Source organism: Macaca mulatta, chromosome 13 (assembly GCF_049350105.2).
Source record: "Macaca mulatta isolate MMU2019108-1 chromosome 13, T2T-MMU8v2.0, whole genome shotgun sequence".
In the NCBI taxonomy this organism is placed as follows: Eukaryota; Metazoa; Chordata; class Mammalia; order Primates; family Cercopithecidae; genus Macaca; species Macaca mulatta.
Genome location: NC_133418.1, coordinates 55,148,064 through 55,161,553, shown reverse-complemented (window position 1 = coordinate 55,161,553; position 13,490 = coordinate 55,148,064). Strand labels below are relative to the sequence as shown.

Sequence of the window (13,490 nt, the reverse complement as noted above, 5' to 3'; positions counted from 1 at the left end):
TATATATTATGTGGCTGACTTTTAAGTAACTCAGAAAAATATGTGAATAAAGATGGAATGATAAAACAAATGTAGCAAAATATTAATCATTGGTGAATCTGGGTGAAGAGTATATGGGAATCTTTTATATCATTTTTCTACTGTTTATGTAACTGAAATTCTTTCAAAATGAAATGTTTAATTAAGAAAAGAAAAGGACAAGAGGAGTGAAAAGTCCAGCCCCCTGAGGCGTTCCTGGCCACAGAGACTCAGGGTTCCGAGGCTGGCCTTCCTCCTTTGATACTGCAGTGACAAACAGGATGAGCAAAGACCTGGGAGCTGTGCAGATCTGGGTTCCAATCATTGTGCCTCACAAAAACTAAGCTCACTAAAAAAAGATGGTATTTATTATTTCAAATTTTTAAAAAGCAACAGAAAAATATGAAAGGCTTCCTCATTTATTTTATGGAGCAAGTTAAGTATAGCCCTAATACCAAAACTCTGGCATTCAGTACAGGAGAAAAGAAAACTGTATATTATCCCATTTACAAATTACTAGTACACTGAATCAGGCAGTACATTAAAAGAATAGGACACCATGGCAAAATCAAGTTGGTTCAGAAAAGTAAGGATGAATGGATGGAGGGATGGACAAATATCAAGAAATTCATTAAAATAATTTATCAGTTATGGAAGTCAAAAAAGACAAAGACTTAGAAATTCAATAAAGAGGCATTTTCAATATTTGAACATCTTTTCCTTACTTTTAAATGTTTATTTTTCCAGTGGGACTGTTTGTAACTTTTCTGATTACAAAAGTAATCATGATTATTGTAAAAATTTTCAAGTAAGGCAGAAGTGGGTAGAATAGAGTTTCCTCACAGTCCATAACACTGTGGAGTCTTTCCAGCTTGTGAAAGCATCTTTACAAGTAGGTAGATCTTGAGCCAGCAAGCAAGACACAGAGGAGAGAGAGAGAGAACCCTATTCTGAGAACAAAAGGCAATTTGTCCTCTGTTAGTTTGCAGGCTCTCACAAAGCATACCACTGATAAAATGGAGTCCACACTATCACCTCCCTTTCCATGATCGTCCCCCTCCTGCCTAACCAGCCATCACTCCAGAAGGTCGCAAATCCACATGTGAGTCACTTCAGAGCAGCTCTCCTCACATGTAGGTTTTCACCACTCAGATACTATCCATCCTCAGCTATGAAGGGCTCTGTGTAGAAAGATAACAGGGTACAAAATATAAGATTTTAAGAGAGAACATTTAGGAATACAATTTGAAAGATGGGGAAATTAGAGAATTAAGGAGATACTGTGCAGAATTAAAATCATCATCATCATCATCTGCTTTGCAGACTACACAGTGTAAGAAGCATATTATTTAGAGAACATTTGTGTTTAAACTCTCCGGTGTTTCAGGAGTTGGCAGCAGGTTTTCAGAACTCAGACATCATTTGAGTCATGGACAGAATTGGAAGACTGATGCACTGATGCTGTTTTCTATCTGTGGCTGAAAAATGAGGCATTTTCCGATAATAAGAGATACAGAATCCAAGAGGAAGCATACCCACTTCCAGTTTCAAATAACTTCCCTTGCAAAAGGCAAAGATCCTTCTGAAACTAGGTTAGAGAGTCTGATCTCATCCCTTCAGAACAACCAGAGCTCAAGGTTGCAGTAATCTGACTCTCCAGTGTTATTTTGACCAACTTCATAAAAACAAAAGCTACCTTTGATGCACCTCAATGCCTAGTCAACTCACCAGAGAATCAAATATTAAAAATTAATCAGGCTGGTCAGACACCATTCAATGTCAGGCAGCTTTACAAAGGAGATGGAGCTCTGGGGTGACGCAGAGTGAATGCTTATCTTTCATGTTGTCATGAACTCGTACGATTTAGCTCACGGCCTATTTCTTCTCCTGGTCATGTCTAATTCTGGGTGGGCAGCTCTGCAAAGGCTGAGCAGCCAAGCTTCCATGTGGCCTCATTGCTTTCATGCTTCTCCTCTCCAACTGTTCCTCTCCTCCTCTAGGTCACGACACCTCCAAATGCTCATTGCTAACTCATCCTCTTATCTTCTTGCCTCACCATAGTATCAGTGGACAAAATCCACAAGCTCGTAAGGTTCAAAGCCATCACCTCTATTCTGAAGTAGACACTGAAGGAACATGCGAGCTGACACAGGGGTGGGATTTCACAGGATGGAAAAAGAAGAGAGGGACACACCAGGCTGAGGCAGAGACTTTAAAAACATGCGGAGGATGACTGGGGAAGTGGCAAGCGGTCCAGTGGGGCTGCACCTTAGGATCCAATACAGCTCTAGCTCTGGCGCTGCTTCTCCCGGGTGCCACATCCCAACTGCACCCCAGCCTCTCTGCATGGAGTCCCTCAGATACCTCACACTAAACATACCCTAGCCAAAACCTTTCTCCTTCTTGACTCTAAATTTTGGCTAATGGAGCCACCATGCTTTCGGTCAGTCAAGCTGAAAACTTAAGTCACCTCAGACTCTTCCCTCTCTGTCTCAACACACAGTACTTCAACAATTTGCATCAATGCTTCTCCAAAATGCTCTTGAATCCATTCCCTACTCTCAATTCTTCCTACCACTAATTTCAGCCTTATGTCTCACCTGGGCTTTTACAGAGCCCCAGCATGTGCCACACAAACTCGCACTCTTCCCTGGAGTCAGTCCAGTCCTTGTGTCACTATGAAGCCCTCCCTACCCCAGCAGTTTGTCCCCTTTTTCCTTGCTCTCACATTGCTGCGTACCTACCTTTACTACTAAAAGCCAGCACACAGAATGATCACTACTTAAAACATGTCTGTTTCCTCCATTCAACAGCAAATTTCTCAAGGGTAGACACTGTGTTTTGTAACTTCTGAAAAAGATGCCTCCCAAGCATCTTACATGGTATCTGAACATAGCATTTCACAATGAAATCATGGTAAACTAGTGGAAACCCTAACTATTCTCCCTGCTCTGCCTTTTCCTTCTTATGCATTTTTTTCTAACTTTTTATTTTGAATTAAGTACAGATTCACAGGAAGTTGTGAAAATAGTGCAGAGAAGATCCATGAACCCTTCATCCAGTTTCCCCCAATGGTGACATTTACAACATCAAAACCAGGAAACTACCACTGGCACAATCTACAGAACTTATTCACTCCAGGCTGAGGCAGAGACTTTAAAAGCAGGCTGAGGATGTTTTACACCAGTTTTACATGCACTCATATGTATGTGTAGTTGTATGTAAATTTATAATGTGCAGATTTGTGTAACCACAACCACAGTCAAGATATAGAAACTGTTCCATCACCACAAAGATCCCTTGTGCTGCCTCTTTATAGTCATCCTCCTCCCCTATCTTCCCCCGGCCCCTACACTGCCCCTAATTCCTGGCAACCACTAATATGTTTTCCATCTCTTCTACGGACACTTTCAACAGTGTCCCATTGCCTAGATAAGAAGGTTCATAGACCTCATCTGTGGCATTCAAGGCCTTTAGGATGTGATCTAGAGCTACTGTTCAGCCCATTCCTCCCCTCCACCCCCATAAACTCACTATTCCAGCTACGCAGGACAATTCACGGTCCTAGGAACATGCTTTGCACTTTCCTCCCTTTGTATCTTTGCTCATGTTGTTTCTATGTCTAACCTTCTCTCCCTGCTTATTCACTCAGAAGAGCCATCTTTAAGGTTCAGCATAAATATCATATTTACAAAAAGCTGCTTCCTGATTTCTACCATCCCCAAGCAACTGTTTTTTCTCATCTCTGTAATCCCTCTCTTATAGCACTCAAGTCACAAGATTATTGTGTGTCCATGTCTTCCCCACTTGACCACGAACCAACTGAACACAGGGATGTGTATTATTCACTTTTGTCTTCACAAGACCTCAGCAGTTTGACTCCACAGACTTTCACAAATCCTTCCCTTGTACTACCTGTCACTCGCTGCACTTAGTGCTGGAGATAAAGATAAATATCCCCTGATGAGACTTACTAGGGGCTAGTACCTCAATGTCTGACTCACTGAGGATACACACAGCAACTTCTTGAATGAATGAATGAATGATAGAAATCTGGAGGTCACTTGAAAACATAAGGCTCAGTGATCTAGAACAGACATACATCAACCTGCTGCCGCTGAATGACACTAGAAGCCACCAATCATTGATCACTCAATAAATGCTTACAAAGTGACTACTGCATGACAAGCACCTCTCTACGTGTTGGAGATACAGCAATAAACAAAACTGACACAAATCTCTGCCCTCATGGAGCTCTCACTCAAGCAGGGAGACAGGCCATAAAATAAATACATACATTAAGAAGTAGGTTAGAGGCTAAGTGTGGTAGCTCACACCTATAATCCCAATACTTTGGGAGACCTAAGTGGGAGAACTGCTTGAGCTCACAAGTTCAAGACTAGCCTAGGTAACCAGGTGAAACCCCATCTTTACAAAAAATACAGAAATTAGCCGGGCGTGGTGGTGCATGCCTGTAGTCCCAGCTACTTGGGAGGCTGAGGTGGAAGGATGGCTTGAGCCCAAGAGGCAGAGGTTGCAGTGAGCCGAGATTGCACAACTGCACTCCAGTCTTTTCTCAAAAAAAGAAAAAAAAAAAAAAAGTGGGTTAGATTGTGATAAATGCTGTGGAGAAAAATAAAGCAAGAAGGTTTAACAGGGAGTGTTATGTGGGGGAAGAGGGTGAAGAATTTCAAATTAAGGGTCAGAGAAGGGTTCCCCAAGAAGGTGATACATAAGCAAAACTGTGAAGGGGCGAGTGGGCATAGCATGGGGCTATTTGGAGGAAGAGAACCCCAGGGAGAGGGAAGGACAGGCAGGAGCACACCTGGCATACTCAAGGACTAAAAAGAAGGGTGGAGCAGGTGAATATCAGAAAATGAGCTCAGTAAGGTAAAGGTAGAAGGAGGAGTCATTGTATGGCCTTGTAAGAAACAGGAAAGACTTTGCCTTGATTTCTGATGATGCTTTAATGCTTTCTCTCTTCTACTTTTCTTTCCCATGAGTATTTGGTTATTCTCTATGACCCCCACAAGCCCCCAAAATGGTACTCAGGAATAAAATAATTTATCAAACACAGATAACGACTACTGCCAGCTACCGGATACAAAATCGATTAAACATGGTCATCAAGAGGTGGGACAGTATCATTAAAGCCTTCTAGATTACACTTATCATAAGTCAACCTATTTCTAACTCAGTAATTTTTTTAAATTGATTTTTCCTTGAATTGTAAGAGTAGTGATACAAGAGAAACTCTCTCCTCTACAACTCAATCAATCAGGCCAGTGGTTGGATCATCCAGCATGTGGGCAGAGATTAGCCATGACCACTCAGCTTGCTGTGAGCAGATATATGTTCTACAGCAGGGAGGGGGAAGAGCCTGATAATCTCATCAGGTGGAGTTGGTCAAAAGAACTGTCTTATGGGACCTCTGGGTACAATGGCAACAGGGGAACACATGTTTCCTGCCCCCAGGTCCTTTTAAAATAAACTAAAGGCACATAAAAATAGAGAAAAATATGCATTTGGGTTGGAAACCAGGAAGGATGCCATCCCACCTGCCTAGAACTTTGAAGAATATCTGCTAGATTTAGTCAAGATGGAGCAGGACCAAAGAAAGCCCAGCTAGCTTTCTAAGAAGCAATGTGTCCTGGCAATAAATGCAGGCAGCACCTGCAGGACACAAAAGAAGGCTAGGTCAGCAGACACAGAACTGCTATAACACAACCCAAGGCCCACACCAACAGCCTTCCTCAGAGCCTTGAGCAGATATTCACCCACCCAGCTCCTTGCCCAGGCCAACAGCTTGGCAGAGAGAGTGGCACTCAAGGGCTGGGTCTGGCATGGGCAGCCAGTGTAAACTCAGTCAACCTAAAATTTCCCCTTGTTCCTTCATTTGAATATGAAGAAGACAGAAACTCACAATTATCTCTCTAAGAATTCATCTCCCATGAGATTATGGTGATGACTGTAAAACTATGTTCAGAATAAGATTTAAGGAGTCAGTGTAACTATGATACTTAAGTAAGTGGTTTTTAAAAAGGGATTTCTGAAATAGGAAAGACTGAATGGAAATTAAAACTTTGAATACTGGTTTAAATAGTAATGGAGGAAAGGAACAGCAAATTGAAGACTATACAATCAAATTGGAAAAGCAAAACAAATTCCCCAAGAACTCAGAAAAATGTCAGAAGACAAAAATGAGATAGAGATTAATTTTAACACAGGACATAGAAAGAACATGGCAAATTAAAAGCTTGGGCTTAACAAAAAAACTTCTTAGAAATAATAAATTCAGCAAAGTTGCAGGATACAAAATCAGTTACATTTCTATATACTAACAATGAATAATATGAAAGGGAAATAAATCCATTTCATTTACAATAACATCAAAAACAATAAAATAATCAAGAATAAACTTACCTAAGGAGATGAAAGACTTGTACACTGAAAATGACAAAACAATGCTGAAAGAAATTAGAGAAGACACATATAAAAGGAGATATCTTGTGTGTATGTGGATTGGAAGACTTGTTGTTAGGATGTCAATATTATCCAAAGCAATCTACAGGCTCAATGCCATCCCAATAAAATAGGCCGGGCACGGTGATTCAGGCCTGTAATCCCAGCACTTTGGGAGGCTGAGGCAGGTGGATCACCTGAGGTCAGGAGTTTGAGACTAGCCTGGCCAACATGGCAAAACTCCATCTCTACTAAAAATACAAAAATTAGCCAGGCACGGTGGCAGGTAAATCATTTGAACCCGGGAGGCTGAGGCAGAAGAATCATTTGAACCTGGGAGGCAGAGGTTGCAGTGAGCCGAGATTGTGCCACTGCACCCCAGCCTGGGTGACAGAGTGAAACTCCGTCTAAAAAATAATAATAAAAATAAAAAATAAAAAAAATCCAACCTAAAACCCACATGAAACCTCAAGGGACTCTGAATAACCAAAACAAATCAGAAAAATAACAAAACTGGAGGTCACATAACTTCTGATTTTAAAACTTACTAAAAAACTACAGTCATCAAAACAGTGTGGTACTGGCATAAAGACAGATATAGAGACCAATAGAATATAATAGAGATCCCAGAAATAAACCCTCACATACATGGTCAAACGATTTTTCAGCAAGGGTGCCAAGACCATTCAAGGGGGAAAGGATAACTTCTTCAACAAATGGAGCTGGGAAAACTGGATACCCACATGCAAAAAAAGGACCACCCATTCTTACCTTATGACTACATAAAAATTAACTCAAATTGGATCAAATATCTAAAAAGTTAAAACTACAAAACCCTCAGAAGAAAACATATGGGAAAATCTTCATGACATTGAATTTAGCAATGACTTCTTGGATATGATACCAAAGGCACAGGCAACAAATGCAAAAATATGCAAATGGAACTATAGCAAAAATTAAACACTTTTGACTTATCAAAGGACAACTAGCAAAAGAGTAGAAAGGCAATCCATGGAATGGAAGAAAATACTGTATTTACAAATCATACATCTGATAAGGAGTTAACATCCAGAAAATATTAAAAATTCCTAAAATTCAATAACAGCCCTATTAGAAAAATGAACAATGGACTATAAATAGACATTTCTCCAAAGAACATATACAAATAGCTAATAATAAGCACAGGAGAAGATGCTCAACATTATTAGTCATTAGGGAAATTTAAATCAAACAACAATGAGATTATCACTTCACACCCACTAGGATAGCTATTATTAAGAAAAAACAGCAGAAAATAACAAGTTTTGGTAAGGATGTGGAATAATTGGAACCCTTATGCATTGCTGATGGGAATGTAACATGGTGCAGCTGCTGTGGAAAACGGTATGCCAATTCCTAAAAAAATTGAGCACTGAATTACCTTATGATCCAGCAATTCAATTTCTGGGTATATACCTGTTATGGCTAATATTAGGTATCAACTTGACTGGATTGAGGGATGCCTAGATGACTGGTGAGGCAGTTTCTGGGAGTATCTATGAGGGTGTTGCCAGAGGAGAATGACATTTGAGTTGGTGGACTACAAGAGTTAGACCCACCCTCAATGTGGGTGTGCACCATCCAACTGGCTGCCAACATGGCTAGAACAAAGTAGGCAGAAGGGGGATAAATAGCCCGCAGAGTCTTCTCGCTGTCTCTCTCTTCCCATGCAGGACTCTTTGCTTCCTCTCCTCCTGCCCTTGGGCATCAGACTTCCAGATTCTTCTGCTTTTGGACTTTGGGACTTGTACCAGTAGCTTCCTGGGGGCTTTTGGGCCTTCGGCCTCAGACTGGGGGCTGCACTGTCAGACAACATTGAGACTTCCTTGGTAAAACTTATACAGCACATGGTTTAGAGTTGGTTGTGAGGCTTTCAGGTTTGGACTGAGCCAATATTGGCTTCTCTCTCCCCGAGCTTGCAGATGGCCTATCATGGGACTTTGCCTTGTAATTGTATAAGCCAATTCTCCCTAATAAACTCCCTTTATATATACATATACCTTATTGGTTCTGTCCCTCTGGAGAACCCAAATACAATACCCAAAAGAACTGAATGCAGGGTCTTGGAGATAGATACGTATACCCATGTTCACAGCAAGATTTCTCACAACAGCCAGAAGGTAGAAGCAATCCAGCCATCCATCAACAGATGAATGGATAAGGAAACTGTGATATAGACACACAATGGAATATTATTCAGCCTTAAAAGGGAAGAACATTTTGACATATACTATAACATAGATGAAATTTGAAGACATTATACTAAGTGAAATAAGCCACTCACAAAAGGCAAAATACTCTATGATTCCATTTTAGATGAGGTATCTATGTAGGCAAACTCATAGGGACAGAAAGTAGAATGGTGGCTGCCAGGGGCTGGGGGGAGAAGAGGAATTGGGAGTTAGTGTTTAATGGGCATAGACTTTCAGTTGGGATGATGAAAAAGTTCTGGAGATGGATGGTGGTCATGAGTGCACAATAATGTGAATATACTGCACGTTGTGCACATGTACCCTAGAACTTAAAGTATAATAAAAAATGTTATTCAACTGGGGATTTATTAATATATAAAGTCTTTCATCTGTTATAGAGAAAAAAAAATGTGAATGTACTTAATGCCATAGAACCGTACACTAAAAAAGGATTAAAATGGTAAATGTTATATTATGTATTTTACCACAACTTTTAAAAAAGGTCTTGGGTTTAGAGTCAGCAGTCCTTCTACCTGTTAGTAGACAACTTTGTGGCAAGTTGCTAAAACTTTCTCAGAAGTAAAATGAGGTAACAATAGGGCTGTGGAGATAAATGAGATAATTCCAATAGGCACTTACTACATAAGCACTAAAAGTCAGCTCTTATTATTATGAAGAGGACTATGAGAACGGCACAGCTGGCTCTAGACGTTTCACCAGAAAACGACAACAGTTGTATTTCTGAATCATTATCTAGGGAAGAATGTTTTCACATTGTTTGATATTTTATGATAAAGGTTCTTTCTAGTATCTTCTCTATGGCCCTTGCCCCCTTCACCATTCAACTCTAAACCATGTGCTGTGTAAGTTTTAGCAAGGAAGTCTCAATGTTGTCTGAGGAGGCAGGCCAATCCTTGGAAAATGAAAAACTGGTACATTCATACCAAGATGGAAGACATGAGCCCGTTTATAGAAAGCAAGTCAATGACCATCTCCCAGTTAGTCAAAGCCTTCAAAGGCTCTGTGTCCTCCACTTGACTACGACATCAACTTTATGTTTTGGTCAAGGTTAAAGTATTATCTGGAGAACTGCTGACTAGGCTTCTGGACCTTTAGAAGTATCAGTGTCCTTAAGGGAAAGCAGCATTTTAACAAAGCAGGTTAGCCATGTGAAATGGCCTGAGCTCTAGATCTGGAGACCAGGAAAACTCAGTGTAAGTGGGTAATTCAAGGTCTCATAAGGCCCATCACCTCCCTCAGTCCAATGGCTCACTTTAAGACAGGCATCTTGTCAAGGAAGATGAGATGCAAGCATCTGAAAGCACAGACTTTGTGCAATCCCAACAGCTCCTAGAATCACACCCCAAATCATGGGGCCAATGATCAAGACCCCAGGAAGAGGCGAAATCACTTCCAAGCTACAGCACCATGACACAGTAAGAAATATATATTTGGTCTTTGCCCCGATTCCTGACACAGAGCACCTAAAACCCTTGTAGTAATTTCCTGAGTGGCAGGGGTGATAGGAGCATCTTTTGTTAATATTTGGTCTTAGTCCCTGTTTCCTAACACAAAAGCTTCTAAAACCCTTGAAATCTCTAGAATGCGAAGAGTATCTTTTTGTTAAGTGAATGAAATGGCTAGTGGCTGGGCTTCCTAGGTAGCTTCTGGATGGGGGCTGGTTGGCAGGGAACTCAACCATGTGATTAGAAGGTTAGAACCTTAAGTCTTACCCCTAGCCTCTGAGGAGGGGCAAGAGCTAGAGATGGAGTTAATCAACACGGGCCAATGATTTAATCAATCATATCTATGTTATAAAGCCTCCATAAAAACCCTAAACAAAGGGGTTTAAAGAACTTCTAGACAGCTCCCTATGTGGAGGTACCTGGAAGGTGGCATGCCCAGAGAAGGCATGCAAGCTCCATGCCCCTTCCCCTATCCCTTGTCCTATGTAGCTCTTACCTGGTTGTTCATTTGTATCCTTTATAATAAACTGATAAACGTAAAGTATTTCCCTGAGTGGTGTGAGCCACTGTTGCAAATGATCCAACAGGAGGAAGGGGTAATGGAAACCCCCAATTTGTAGCTAACCTGGTACCAGAGGCTTGCAACTGGCATCTGAAATGGGGGCAGTCTTGAGCCCTTAATCTGTAAAATCTGATGCTAACTCCAAATAGATAGTGTCAGAATTAATTTGAATAGTAGGACACCCAGACGGTGTCTAGGAAGTTAAAGAATGGATTATTAGTGTGGAAAAAACTTAGATTTGGTGTCAGAAATGTGAGTAGAGGAAATGGTTTTCCTTCTGAGCACCATGATCAGGTGAGTCAGCTCAGAAGACAAGCAACAAAGAATTCGTTAACAAAGGTTAAAATTACTAAAATGCCTACTTCTGTTTCACTTATTGTCCATGAAGAGGAGAGAGAAATACCAAAGAAACACAAAATACTGGTGAGAAAACAGGCTGAAAACAAAGGCAAGGAAGGAGAAAGGGAAGAGGAAGGGCTCTTAGAAGGAAGGCAGACATGGAGTCACACAGGGACAGGTGTAACAGCTGGAAGGAGGAGTCTAGTAAACTATCTCTCATGAAGCCAGACCTGGTCAGGCCATTCCAGTCCTGCCCCGTGGAGCTGGCATTTCAAGCTGAGAGCTTCCCGAGGGTGGCAGCAACAGTGCAGGGGCCCAGGTGAGGGACTGAGTCATGCCATTCTCCATGGCATTTTGTTTCCTTCTCTCCCAACCAGGAAAACAAAAACAAGAACAAAAACCTTTGCTCCCAACACCCTGTCTCCTTCACCACTCTGGTAGGTTGAATAATGGTTCCCCAAAAGAAAGGTCCATGTCCTAAGCCCAGAAACCTGTAAATGTGACCTTATATAGAAAAAGAATCTTTGTAGGCTGTAATTAATTGAAAGATCTCAAGATGGGGGTCATCCTGGATCATCCCAGCAGGCCCTGAATCTAATGTCCTTAGAAGAGACACTCAGAGGAGAGATACGCAGAAGAGGAGAAGGTCATGCAAAAACTGAGACAGGGCCTGGAGTGATGGAGCCACAAACCAAGGAATGCCTGGAGCCACCAGAAGCCAGAAGAGGCAACAAATGTTTCTGCCCTGGAGCTTTTGAGGGAGCACAGCCCTGTCAACACTCTGATTTCCCACTTCTGGCCTCCAGAACTGTGAGAAGGTTAATAAATTTCTACTGTTGTAAGCCACCCAGTTTGTGGTCATTTGTTACTGTGGCCCTAAGAAATTAATATGACCCCAACCACGAGGGAAAAAACAAAACATGTTGCTGTCCCCTTTCCTCATGGACACCACCAAAAACCTTCTTCCTTCTAGGGTCTTCACTTACATAGTCTACCAAGGAAACCGCATGCCCATTGGTGTTGTGCTTTCCATGTGGACTTCGACCTCAGCTTAGCCACTTCTCAGAACTTCGCAGAGAAGCCCCGCAGGCCAGAACAGTTCAGTCCTGCTGGGCACTCAGCTGACCTCGTGTCACTTGGGCTCTGATCCTTATGAGAGACACAGAGGATGGGAGGCAGGGTATGTTATTTTGCTTTTTAACCCAATACCATTTAACCAAATGGAAATACAATTCCCATCTACATGACTCAAAAGATAAAGACAGACCACAGTGGAAGACGTTTTAAGAACGGGCCTGGGGAGTTTCTAGAGGAACCTCCCCAATCCTCCCTCCTCCTCACTCCTGGGTCTTGCTTTCTCTCATTTATTTTCTTCATTTCTTTCTTTCCTGTTTCTTTTTGGCTATGAATTTGCTCCTATATGAAAGAAACTATACTCACACACAAAGAAAGTGGAAACCAAGAAATTGTGACAGTCAACCCTACTGCACTGGCTTCAACTCCTATACTTTTACAGCTAAATTCACTTCCGGGACTTGAAAACTTACTGGTGGGAGTTCAGTGTCTGCCTTCCCCACTAGACTGTAAGCTCTAGCAGAAAAAGGCCTATACCTATTTTGTTCATCGTAATTTATGCAGTGCTTGCAACACTGCCATTATGACCAGGGGTTTAAAATGTGTTTGTGGAATTACCAGTCTATATCAAAGGTTAAATATTAAAATGGTAAATTTTATGTTAAAGCTAAACATAGTGACTGGGCGTGGTGGCTCATGCTTGTAATCCCAGCACTTTGAGAGGTCAAGGCAGGCAAATCACCTGAGCTCAGGAGTTCGAGACCAGCCTGGGCAACATGGCAAAACCCTGTGTGTACTAAAAACTCACTAGTGGGTACCACTTTCCTTTTCGGGTGATGAAAATGTTTTGGAACTAGACAGAGGTAGTGGTTGCATAACATTGTTTGGTTTTGGTTTTTGGTTTTGTTTTAGAAATGAAGTCTTGCTGTTGTCCAGGCTGGTCTCAAACTTCTGGGCTCAAGTGATCCTCCTGCCTCAGCCACTTGAGTAGCAGGGATCACAGCCACCAGCCACCATGCCCAGCTGCACAACATTGTTAATGTACTAAATGCCACCGAACTGTTCACTTTAAAATGGTTGATTATGTTATGTGAATTTTCCCTCCATTTTTAAAAAAGAATGAAAAGAAAATGGTGAAATAAACTTGATTTTGCCATTAACAATAGAGTTCAAAGTAAAGTATACATAAAAAACTGTTTTTTATGACTTAATCACCAGAGTACTGCTGGTGGGGCCCAGGGTGTAAATCAGGGATTCTCAACCTGGACACTCATGATGTCGAACTGTGTAAGTCCCTGTTGTGGGGCCATCCCCATCCCATGCACTACAGGATGTTCA

The 13,490-nt window shown here is 41.5% G+C and overlaps 1 protein-coding gene across 31 annotated transcripts in view; it reads right to left on the bottom strand.

The window, feature by feature from the left end:
* Positions 1-13,490, bottom strand: part of AAK1 (AP2 associated kinase 1) — a 224,695-nt gene that overhangs the window by 145,970 nt on the left and 65,235 nt on the right. The gene's annotated exons all lie outside the window — the stretch shown is intronic.